The sequence below is a fragment of the Lissotriton vulgaris genome, unplaced genomic scaffold (assembly GCF_964263255.1).
Source record: "Lissotriton vulgaris unplaced genomic scaffold, aLisVul1.2 SCAFFOLD_2159, whole genome shotgun sequence".
Taxonomy (NCBI): domain Eukaryota; kingdom Metazoa; phylum Chordata; class Amphibia; order Caudata; family Salamandridae; genus Lissotriton; species Lissotriton vulgaris.
The window spans coordinates 362,825-375,258 of NW_028240990.1; the positions used below are offsets into that span (position 1 = coordinate 362,825).

Consider the following 12,434-nt stretch of genomic DNA (forward strand, 5'->3'; position numbering starts at 1 on the left):
TATTTCCATGTTTTCTAAAAGTTCTATCATTTGCTCACATCAAATAGACTTTAAAAATACAATCAATAAATTAATGTTTCACTCTACCCGTGTTAGATTTATGATATTTATGAATACACTTGACAGAAAAAGATTTGGTCATAAGTCACGAAAGTGGTCCCACCGAGATTTGAACTCGGATCCTTGGATTCAAAGTCCAAAGTGCTAACCATTACACCATGGAACCTCCCATGTGACAGGGGAGCAAATTGCTGCAGCAATGTGGACATTTCACATTTTTTATTTTCTACAGTCAAAGACAAACAGAATTACATAACTTTTCTATTCTGTTCAACTTTTGCCTATTGAACTATGTTAGGGAAGGATGTTGCACAAAGGACTCAAGTAACGCTATGACTCTGTTGAACAGTACTTTTTATGTGAGATAAGATTTTGCAATAAAAGATAAGATTCCCCCGTGAATGCAATCTCTTCTGCCAAAATGGAAAGCTCAACCTGGTACAGGTGGGTTGATGGTGTTATGCTTGTCAATCTGGACTCTGAAAACAGGGATCTAAGTACAAAGCTCAGTGGGACTTATCTAAACTTTACGATTTTTTTTCCATTCAGTTCTTAGAAGTATTAATTGGAAAAACATCTCATTTACTTATAAACTTGTACGTATCAACTTATATGTATGTATCTCCCTATATATCGCTATATGTCTATGTATTTTTATCGGAAAATATAAATATATACATTATAAAAATATGTATAATTAATAGAGGTGAAAATAAAGAACAGTTGTTGCCTCTCCGCATTTGAAACATGAGCTTCTTCTCCTTCCTCTTCTATATGTCCTGAAATTGAGATAGTCACTTTTTAATCAATTTTGATCTAACAGCATAGTTGATTTGTACAAAGCATATCATACGATCTGTGAATAATTCTAAAAAAGAAAATTAGATCAGTACCTTTGAGGCCTCCAAGCAAAAGCTTATATTTCATGATTGCAGATCGACTGTTGAAAATCAGCATGAGAAATGTTTTATTTCACAATTTCCATACTAATATACAAAAAGCATTTGTACTATCTGAATGATACCGTCATTGTGGTTCTCTAGGTTTGATTTAAGAACACATCTCTTTCAAAATGTGCTATATTCGCCTTATCAATAGTGTAGAAATCTTCAAAAAGGAATGCTGGGAATCAGCCCTCTGAAATGCATTTGAGAAAAACAGGATAGGATTTTGTAATGTCGCACTATTTTGTGTAGGAATCTGATGTAAAAGTATTATAAAGTTCGTATTTCTGTAACTTGTTCAAGCTGTTGGACATTTTGAAAGGAGTCAACATTTGTCTCGTTCAACCTACTGGTATTGGATTGGAGCTATCAATAACAAAAGATGACAGAAATATAAAAGGTTGAGATTAGTAAAATAGTACCTCAAAGAATTGGACTGGTACCTTTGCATGCAAAGTCCAAAGTGCCAACCGTTGCTCTTTGGAGCCACCCATGTGAGAGACAGAGAAATGGATGTAGTAGTTTGGAAATGTAGAATGTTTTAATATTCTTCAGTCAAATATGATCATTATTTTGTAAATTGCATGTCCTGATAAACGTTTGCACATTTAACACTGTTATGGAGAATGTAGCTGAAAAGAATCAAATCACATTGTAGCTCTTTACACTATGAGCATTCAACTGAGTTATCTTTTCATCAATGTAAGAAAAGCCCCTGCACTGATGCGCTCTCTTTTGTCTCAATGGAAAAATCCCTCATGTATGGCAGGGTTCCATGGTGTAATGGTTAGCACTCTGGACTCTGAATCCAGCGATCCGAGTTCAAATCTCGGTGGGACCTGCTTGAATTATGAGATTTAATATTTCACTAATTTCTTAGAATTTGGACTTGGAAAAACATAACGTCAAAGTTTTATACTGTAACTTATCAACGTATAAGTATGTATCTATGTACAGATGGCTATATCCATCTAGATAGCGATAATACAATATAAAGAAATGAAAAATTCATAAACATAAGTACTGAAGCTGAAAACTAAAAACTGTTCTTTCCCATCCACAATTTAAGCAAGAGGTTCTTTTCCTTTCTCATCTTTATGATCAGTAATAAGATAGTTAATTTTGCTGATTTCTTATCTGACAACATTCTTAACTTACACAGTGCATTTAATTGTGAATTTCTTTGAAAGAGGAATTCAGATTAATACATTTGACATGTCTTTCGAAAGATTCTACTTTGTGGTTATGGATCTACTTTAGAAAAACAGAGTGTAAATATCTGTGTGTCTTAATTTCAAGATTGTTATTTAAAAGTTCATCTCTTCTGTCCCCAAAATACACAATTTGATTCCTCAAGTTTTCTTTTAATGAAGGCTTTCCAATTTAAAAAGTTCCTTGTTCCCCTTATCAATAACAGTAAGATTTAAACAAGTAATATCTTGCATCAGCTTCTTGTGATGAGTTGAGAAAACAGAGTCAGCTCACAAAATGTCTCATTATTTTGAGCCATTTTATTTCCATGTTTTCTAAAAGTTCTATCATTTGCTCACATCAAATAGACTTTAAAAATACAATCAATAAATTAATGTTTCACTCTACCCGTGTTAGATTTATGATATTTATGAATACACTTGACAGAAAAAGATTTGGTCATAAGTCACGAAAGTGGTCCCACCGAGATTTGAACTCGGATCCTTGGATTCAAAGTCCAAAGTGCTAACCATTACACCATGGAACCTCCCATGTGACAGGGGAGCAAATTGCTGCAGCAATGTGGACATTTCACATTTTTTATTTTCTACAGTCAAAGACAAACAGAATTACATAACTTTTCTATTCTGTTCAACTTTTGCCTATTGAACTATGTTAGGGAAGGATGTTGCACAAAGGACTCAAGTAACGCTATGACTCTGTTGAACAGTACTTTTTATGTGAGATAAGATTTTGCAATAAAAGATAAGATTCCCCCGTGAATGCAATCTCTTCTGCCAAAATGGAAAGCTCAACCTGGTACAGGTGGGTTGATGGTGTTATGCTTGTCAATCTGGACTCTGAAAACAGGGATCTAAGTACAAAGCTCAGTGGGACTTATCTAAACTTTACGATTTTTTTTCCATTCAGTTCTTAGAAGTATTAATTGGAAAAACATCTCATTTACTTATAAACTTGTACGTATCAACTTATATGTATGTATCTCCCTATATATCGCTATATGTCTATGTATTTTTATCGGAAAATATAAATATATACATTATAAAAATATGTATAATTAATAGAGGTGAAAATAAAGAACAGTTGTTGCCTCTCCGCATTTGAAACATGAGCTTCTTCTCCTTCCTCTTCTATATGTCCTGAAATTGAGATAGTCACTTTTTAATCAATTTTGATCTAACAGCATAGTTGATTTGTACAAAGCATATCATACGATCTGTGAATAATTCTAAAAAAGAAAATTAGATCAGTACCTTTGAGGCCTCCAAGCAAAAGCTTATATTTCATGATTGCAGATCGACTGTTGAAAATCAGCATGAGAAATGTTTTATTTCACAATTTCCATACTAATATACAAAAAACATTTGTACTATCTGAATGATACCGTCATTGTGGTTCTCTAGGTTTGATTTAAGAACACATCTCTTTCAAAATGTGCTATATTCGCCTTATCAATAGTGTAGAAATCTTCAAAAAGGAATGCTGGGAATCAGCCCTCTGAAATGCATTTGAGAAAAACAGGATAGGATTTTGTAATGTCGCACTATTTTGTGTAGGAATCTGATGTAAAAGTATTATAAAGTTCGTATTTCTGTAACTTGTTCAAGCTGTTGGACATTTTGAAAGGAGTCAACATTTGTCTCGTTCAACCTACTGGTATTGGATTGGAGCTATCAATAACAAAAGATGACAGAAATATAAAAGGTTGAGATTAGTAAAATAGTACCTCAAAGAATTGGACTGGTACCTTTGCATGCAAAGTCCAAAGTGCCAACCGTTGCTCTTTGGAGCCACCCATGTGAGAGACAGAGAAATAGATGTAGTAGTTTGGAAATGTAGAATGTTTTAATATTCTTCAGTCAAATATGATCATTATTTTGTAAATTGCATGTCCTGATAAACGTTTGCACATTTAACACTGTTATGGAGAATGTAGCTGAAAAGAATCAAATCACATTGTAGCTCTTTACACTATGAGCATTCAACTGAGTTATCTTTTCATCGATGTAAGAAAAGCCCCTGCACTGATGCGCTCTCTTTTGTCTCAATGGAAAAATCCCTCATGTATGGCAGGGTTCCATGGTGTAATGGTTAGCACTCTGGACTCTGAATCCAGCGATCCGAGTTCAAATCTCGGTGGGACCTGCTTGAATTATGAGATTTAATATTTCACTAATTTCTTAGAATTTGGACTTGGAAAAACATAACGTCAAAGTTTTATACTGTAACTTATCAACGTATAAGTATGTATCTATGTACAGATGGCTATATCCATCTAGATAGCGATAATACAATATAAAGAAATGAAAAATTCATAAACATAAGTACTGAAGCTGAAAACTAAAAACTGTTCTTTCCCATCCACAATTTAAGCAAGAGGTTCTTTTCCTTTCTCATCTTTATGATCAGTAATAAGATAGTTAATTTTGCTGATTTCTTATCTGACAACATTCTTAACTTACACAGTGCATTTAATTGTGAATTTCTTTGAAAGAGGAATTCAGATTAATACATTTGACATGTCTTTCGAAAGATTCTACTTTGTGGTTATGGATCTACTTTAGAAAAACAGAGTGTAAATATCTGTGTGTCTTAATTTCAAGATTGTTATTTAAAAGTTCATCTCTTCTGTCCCCAAAATACACAATTTGATTCCTCAAGTTTTCTTTTAATGAAGGCTTTCCAATTTAAAAAGTTCCTTGTTCCCCTTATCAATAACAGTAAGATTTAAACAAGTAATATCTTGCATCAGCTTCTTGTGATGAGTTGAGAAAACAGAGTCAGCTCACAAAATGTCTCATTATTTTGAGCCATTTTATTTCCATGTTTTCTAAAAGTTCTATCATTTGCTCACATCAAATAGACTTTAAAAATACAATCAATAAATTAATGTTTCACTCTACCCGTGTTAGATTTATGATATTTATGAATACACTTGACAGAAAAAGATTTGGTCATAAGTCACGAAAGTGGTCCCACCGAGATTTGAACTCGGATCCTTGGATTCAAAGTCCAAAGTGCTAACCATTACACCATGGAACCTCCCATGTGACAGGGGAGCAAATTGCTGCAGCAATGTGGACATTTCACATTTTTTATTTTCTACAGTCAAAGACAAACAGAATTACATAACTTTTCTATTCTGTTCAACTTTTGCCTATTGAACTATGTTAGGGAAGGATGTTGCACAAAGGACTCAAGTAACGCTATGACTCTGTTGAACAGTACTTTTTATGTGAGATAAGATTTTGCAATAAAAGATAAGATTCCCCCGTGAATGCAATCTCTTCTGCCAAAATGGAAAGCTCAACCTGGTACAGGTGGGTTGATGGTGTTATGCTTGTCAATCTGGACTCTGAAAACAGGGATCTAAGTACAAAGCTCAGTGGGACTTATCTAAACTTTACGATTTTTTTCCATTCAGTTCTTAGAAGTATTAATTGGAAAAACATCTCATTTACTTATAAACTTGTACGTATCAACTTATATGTATGTATCTCCCTATATATCGCTATATGTCTATGTATTTTTATCGGAAAATATAAATATATACATTATAAAAATATGTATAATTAATAGAGGTGAAAATAAAGAACAGTTGTTGCCTCTCCGCATTTGAAACATGAGCTTCTTCTCCTTCCTCTTCTATATGTCCTGAAATTGAGATAGTCACTTTTTAATCAATTTTGATCTAACAGCACAGTTGATTTGTACAAAGCATATCATACGATCTGTGAATAATTCTAAAAAAGAAAATTAGATCAGTACCTTTGAGGCCTCCAAGCAAAAGCTTATATTTCATGATTGCAGATCGACTGTTGAAAATCAGCATGAGAAATGTTTTATTTCACAATTTCCATACTAATATACAAAAAGCATTTGTACTATCTGAATGATACCGTCATTGTGGTTCTCTAGGTTTGATTTAAGAACACATCTCTTTCAAAATGTGCTATATTCGCCTTATCAATAGTGTAGAAATCTTCAAAAAGGAATGCTGGGAATCAGCCCTCTGAAATGCATTTGAGAAAAACAGGATAGGATTTTGTAATGTCGCACTATTTTGTGTAGGAATCTGATGTAAAAGTATTATAAAGTTCGTATTTCTGTAACTTGTTCAAGCTGTTGGACATTTTGAAAGGAGTCAACATTTGTCTCGTTCAACCTACTGGTATTGGATTGGAGCTATCAATAACAAAAGATGACAGAAATATAAAAGGTTGAGATTAGTAAAATAGTACCTCAAAGAATTGGACTGGTACCTTTGCATGCAAAGTCCAAAGTGCCAACCGTTGCTCTTTGGAGCCACCCATGTGAGAGACAGAGAAATAGATGTAGTAGTTTGGAAATGTAGAATGTTTTAATATTCTTCAGTCAAATATGATCATTATTTTGTAAATTGCATGTCCTGATAAACGTTTGCACATTTAACACTGTTATGGAGAATGTAGCTGAAAAGAATCAAATCACATTGTAGCTCTTTACACTATGAGCATTCAACTGAGTTATCTTTTCATCAATGTAAGAAAAGCCCCTGCACTGATGCGCTCTCTTTTGTCTCAATGGAAAAATCCCTCATGTATGGCAGGGTTCCATGGTGTAATGGTTAGCACTCTGGACTCTGAATCCAGCGATCCGAGTTCAAATCTCGGTGGGACCTGCTTGAATTATGAGATTTAATATTTCACTAATTTCTTAGAATTTGGACTTGGAAAAACATAACGTCAAAGTTTTATACTGTAACTTATCAACGTATAAGTATGTATCTATGTACAGATGGCTATATCCATCTAGATAGCGATAATACAATATAAAGAAATGAAAAATTCATAAACATAAGTACTGAAGCTGAAAACTAAAAACTGTTCTTTCCCATCCACAATTTAAGCAAGAGGTTCTTTTCCTTTCTCATCTTTATGATCAGTAATAAGATAGTTAATTTTGCTGATTTCTTATCTGACAACATTCTTAACTTACACAGTGCATTTAATTGTGAATTTCTTTGAAAGAGGAATTCAGATTAATACATTTGACATGTCTTTCGAAAGATTCTACTTTGTGGTTATGGATCTACTTTAGAAAAACAGAGTGTAAATATCTGTGTGTCTTAATTTCAAGATTGTTATTTAAAAGTTCATCTCTTCTGTCCCCAAAATACACAATTTGATTCCTCAAGTTTTCTTTTAATGAAGGCTTTCCAATTTAAAAAGTTCCTTGTTCCCCTTATCAATAACAGTAAGATTTAAACAAGTAATATCTTGCATCAGCTTCTTGTGATGAGTTGAGAAAACAGAGTCAGCTCACAAAATGTCTCATTATTTTGAGCCATTTTATTTCCATGTTTTCTAAAAGTTCTATCATTTGCTCACATCAAATAGACTTTAAAAATACAATCAATAAATTAATGTTTCACTCTACCCGTGTTAGATTTATGATATTTATGAATACACTTGACAGAAAAAGATTTGGTCATAAGTCACGAAAGTGGTCCCACCGAGATTTGAACTCGGATCCTTGGATTCAAAGTCCAAAGTGCTAACCATTACACCATGGAACCTCCCATGTAACAGGGGAGCAAATTGCTGCAGCAATGTGGACATTTCACATTTTTTATTTTCTACAGTCAAAGACAAACAGAATTACATAACTTTTCTATTCTGTTCAACTTTTGCCTATTGAACTATGTTAGGGAAGGATGTTGCACAAAGGACTCAAGTAACGCTATGACTCTGTTGAACAGTACTTTTTATGTGAGATAAGATTTTGCAATAAAAGATAAGATTCCCCCGTGAATGCAATCTCTTCTGCCAAAATGGAAAGCTCAACCTGGTACAGGTGGGTTGATGGTGTTATGCTTGTCAATCTGGACTCTGAAAACAGGGATCTAAGTACAAAGCTCAGTGGGACTTATCTAAACTTTACGATTTTTTTTCCATTCAGTTCTTAGAAGTATTAATTGGAAAAACATCTCATTTACTTATAAACTTGTACGTATCAACTTATATGTATGTATCTCCCTATATATCGCTATATGTCTATGTATTTTTATCGGAAAATATAAATATATACATTATAAAAATATGTATAATTAATAGAGGTGAAAATAAAGAACAGTTGTTGCCTCTCCGCATTTGAAACATGAGCTTCTTCTCCTTCCTCTTCTATATGTCCTGAAATTGAGATAGTCACTTTTTAATCAATTTTGATCTAACAGCATAGTTGATTTGTACAAAGCATATCATACGATCTGTGAATAATTCTAAAAAAGAAAATTAGATCAGTACCTTTGAGGCCTCCAAGCAAAAGCTTATATTTCATGATTGCAGATCGACTGTTGAAAATCAGCATGAGAAATGTTTTATTTCACAATTTCCATACTAATATACAAAAAACATTTGTACTATCTGAATGATACCGTCATTGTGGTTCTCTAGGTTTGATTTAAGAACACATCTCTTTCAAAATGTGCTATATTCGCCTTATCAATAGTGTAGAAATCTTCAAAAAGGAATGCTGGGAATCAGCCCTCTGAAATGCATTTGAGAAAAACAGGATAGGATTTTGTAATGTCGCACTATTTTGTGTAGGAATCTGATGTAAAAGTATTATAAAGTTCGTATTTCTGTAACTTGTTCAAGCTGTTGGACATTTTGAAAGGAGTCAACATTTGTCTCGTTCAACCTACTGGTATTGGATTGGAGCTATCAATAACAAAAGATGACAGAAATATAAAAGGTTGAGATTAGTAAAATAGTACCTCAAAGAATTGGACTGGTACCTTTGCATGCAAAGTCCAAAGTGCCAACCGTTGCTCTTTGGAGCCACCCATGTGAGAGACAGAGAAATGGATGTAGTAGTTTGGAAATGTAGAATGTTTTAATATTCTTCAGTCAAATATGATCATTATTTTGTAAATTGCATGTCCTGATAAACGTTTGCACATTTAACACTGTTATGGAGAATGTAGCTGAAAAGAATCAAATCACATTGTAGCTCTTTACACTATGAGCATTCAACTGAGTTATCTTTTCATCAATGTAAGAAAAGCCCCTGCACTGATGCGCTCTCTTTTGTCTCAATGGAAAAATCCCTCATGTATGGCAGGGTTCCATGGTGTAATGGTTAGCACTCTGGACTCTGAATCCAGCGATCCGAGTTCAAATCTCGGTGGGACCTGCTTGAATTATGAGATTTAATATTTCACTAATTTCTTAGAATTTGGACTTGGAAAAACATAACGTCAAAGTTTTATACTGTAACTTATCAACGTATAAGTATGTATCTATGTACAGATGGCTATATCCATCTAGATAGCGATAATACAATATAAAGAAATGAAAAATTCATAAACATAAGTACTGAAGCTGAAAACTAAAAACTGTTCTTTCCCATCCACAATTTAAGCAAGAGGTTCTTTTCCTTTCTCATCTTTATGATCAGTAATAAGATAGTTAATTTTGCTGATTTCTTATCTGACAACATTCTTAACTTACACAGTGCATTTAATTGTGAATTTCTTTGAAAGAGGAATTCAGATTAATACATTTGACATGTCTTTCGAAAGATTCTACTTTGTGGTTATGGATCTACTTTAGAAAAACAGAGTGTAAATATCTGTGTGTCTTAATTTCAAGATTGTTATTTAAAAGTTCATCTCTTCTGTCCCCAAAATACACAATTTGATTCCTCAAGTTTTCTTTTAATGAAGGCTTTCCAATTTAAAAAGTTCCTTGTTCCCCTTATCAATAACAGTACGATTTATACAAGTAATATCTTGCATCAGCTTCTTGTGATGAGTTGAGAAAACAGAGTCAGCTCACAAAATGTCTCATTATTTTGAGCCATTTTATTTCCATGTTTTCTAAAAGTTCTATCATTTGCTCATATCAAATAGACTTTAAAAATACAATCAATAAATTAATGTTTCACTCTACCCGTGTTAGATTTATGATATTTATGAATACACTTGACAGAAAAAGATTTGGTCATAAGTCACGAAAGTGGTCCCACCGAGATTTGAACTCGGATCCTTGGATTCAAAGTCCAAAGTGCTAACCATTACACCATGGAACCTCCCATGTGACAGGGGAGCAAATTGCTGCAGCAATGTGGACATTTCACATTTTTTATTTTCTACAGTCAAAGACAAACAGAATTACATAACTTTTCTATTCTGTTCAACTTTTGCCTATTGAACTATGTTAGGGAAGGATGTTGCACAAAGGACTCAAGTAACGCTATGACTCTGTTGAACAGTACTTTTTATGTGAGATAAGATTTTGCAATAAAAGATAAGATTCCCCCGTGAATGCAATCTCTTCTGCCAAAATGGAAAGCTCAACCTGGTACAGGTGGGTTGATGGTGTTATGCTTGTCAATCTGGACTCTGAAAACAGGGATCTAAGTACAAAGCTCAGTGGGACTTATCTAAACTTTACGATTTTTTTTCCATTCAGTTCTTAGAAGTATTAATTGGAAAAACATCTCATTTACTTATAAACTTGTACGTATCAACTTATATGTATGTATCTCCCTATATATCGCTATATGTCTATGTATTTTTATCGGAAAATATAAATATATACATTATAAAAATATGTATAATTAATAGAGGTGAAAATAAAGAACAGTTGTTGCCTCTCCGCATTTGAAACATGAGCTTCTTCTCCTTCCTCTTCTATATGTCCTGAAATTGAGATAGTCACTTTTTAATCAATTTTGACCTAACAGCATAGTTGATTTGTACAAAGCATATCATACGATCTGTGAATAATTCTAAAAAAAGAAAATTAGATCAGTACCTTTGAGGCCTCCAAGCAAAAGCTTATATTTCATGATTGCAGATCGACTGTTGAAAATCAGCATGAGAAATGTTTTATTTCACAATTTCCATACTAATATACAAAAAACATTTGTACTATCTGAATGATACCGTCATTGTGGTTCTCTAGGTTTGATTTAAGAACACATCTCTTTCAAAATGTGCTATATTCGCCTTATCAATAGTGTAGAAATCTTCAAAAAGGAATGCTGGGAATCAGCCCTCTGAAATGCATTTGAGAAAAACAGGATAGGATTTTGTAATGTCGCACTATTTTGTGTAGGAATCTGATGTAAAAGTATTATGAAGTTCGTATTTCTGTAACTTGTTCAAGCTGTTGGACATTTTGAAAGGAGTCAACATTTGTCTCGTTCAACCTACTGGTATTGGATTGGAGCTATCAATAACAAAAGATGACAGAAATGTAAAAGGTTGAGATTAGTAAAATAGTACCTCAAAGGATTGGACTGGTACCTTTGCATGCAAAGTCCAAAGTGCCAACCGTTGCTCTTTGGAGCCACCCATGTGAGAGACAGAGAAATGGATGTAGTAGTTTGGAAATGTAGAATGTTTTAATATTCTTCAGTCAAATATGATCATTATTTTGTAAATTGCATGTCCTGATAAACGTTTGCACATTTAACACTGTTATGGAGAATGTAGCTGAAAAGAATCAAATCACATTGTAGCTCTTTACACTATGAGCATTCAACTGAGTTATCTTTTCATCAATGTAAGAAAAGCCCCTGCACTGATGCGCTCTCTTTTGTCTCAATGGAAAAATCCCTCATGTATGGCAGGGTTCCATGGTGTAATGGTTAGCACTCTGGACTCTGAATCCAGCGATCCGAGTTCAAATCTCAGTGGGACCTGCTTGAATTATGAGATTTAATATTTCACTAATTTCTTAGAATTTGGACTTGGAAAAACATAACGTCAAAGTTTTATACTGAAACTTATCAACGTATAAGTATGTATCTATGTACAGATGGCTATTTTCATCTAGATAGCGATAATACAATATAAAGAAATGAAAAATTCATAAACATAAGTACTGAAGCTGAAAACTAAAAACTGTTCTTTCCCATCCACAATTTAAGCAAGAGGTTCTTTTCCTTTCTCATCTTTATGATCAGTAATAAGATAGTTAATTTTGCTGATTTCTTATCTGACAACATTCTTAACTTACACAGTGCATTTAATTGTGAATTTCTTTGAAAGAGGAATTCAGATTAATACATTTGACATGTCTTTCGAAAGATTCTACTTTGTGGTTATGGATCTACTTTAGAAAAACAGAGTGTAAATATCTGTGTGTCTTAATTTCAAGATTGTTATTTAAAAGTTCATCTCTTCTGTCCCCAAAATACACAATTTGATTCCTCAAGTTTTCTTTT

The 12,434-nt window shown here is 33.3% G+C and overlaps 9 non-coding genes across 9 annotated transcripts; 4 read left to right on the forward strand and 5 right to left on the reverse strand.

Moving 5' to 3' along the window:
- Positions 1 to 154: 154 nt before the first annotated feature.
- Positions 155 to 226, reverse strand: TRNAQ-UUG (transfer RNA glutamine (anticodon UUG)). Its single transcript has one exon. It is a non-coding gene; the product is annotated as a tRNA-Gln (tRNA).
- Positions 227 to 1,773: 1,547 nt separating this feature from the next.
- On the forward strand, positions 1,774 to 1,845 carry TRNAQ-CUG (transfer RNA glutamine (anticodon CUG)). Its single transcript has one exon. It is a non-coding gene; the product is annotated as a tRNA-Gln (tRNA).
- Positions 1,846 to 2,670: 825 nt separating this feature from the next.
- On the reverse strand, positions 2,671 to 2,742 carry TRNAQ-UUG (transfer RNA glutamine (anticodon UUG)). Its single transcript has one exon. It is a non-coding gene; the product is annotated as a tRNA-Gln (tRNA).
- A 1,547-nt stretch (positions 2,743 to 4,289) lies between these two features.
- Positions 4,290 to 4,361, forward strand: TRNAQ-CUG (transfer RNA glutamine (anticodon CUG)). The gene has a single exon. It is a non-coding gene; the product is annotated as a tRNA-Gln (tRNA).
- Positions 4,362 to 5,186: 825 nt separating this feature from the next.
- On the reverse strand, positions 5,187 to 5,258 carry TRNAQ-UUG (transfer RNA glutamine (anticodon UUG)). Its single transcript has one exon. It is a non-coding gene; the product is annotated as a tRNA-Gln (tRNA).
- A 1,546-nt stretch (positions 5,259 to 6,804) lies between these two features.
- TRNAQ-CUG (transfer RNA glutamine (anticodon CUG)) lies at positions 6,805 to 6,876 on the forward strand. The gene has a single exon. It is a non-coding gene; the product is annotated as a tRNA-Gln (tRNA).
- An 825-nt stretch (positions 6,877 to 7,701) lies between these two features.
- Positions 7,702 to 7,773, reverse strand: TRNAQ-UUG (transfer RNA glutamine (anticodon UUG)). Its single transcript has one exon. It is a non-coding gene; the product is annotated as a tRNA-Gln (tRNA).
- A 1,547-nt stretch (positions 7,774 to 9,320) lies between these two features.
- TRNAQ-CUG (transfer RNA glutamine (anticodon CUG)) lies at positions 9,321 to 9,392 on the forward strand. The gene has a single exon. It is a non-coding gene; the product is annotated as a tRNA-Gln (tRNA).
- Positions 9,393 to 10,217: 825 nt separating this feature from the next.
- TRNAQ-UUG (transfer RNA glutamine (anticodon UUG)) lies at positions 10,218 to 10,289 on the reverse strand. The gene has a single exon. It is a non-coding gene; the product is annotated as a tRNA-Gln (tRNA).
- Positions 10,290 to 12,434: the final 2,145 nt, after the last annotated feature.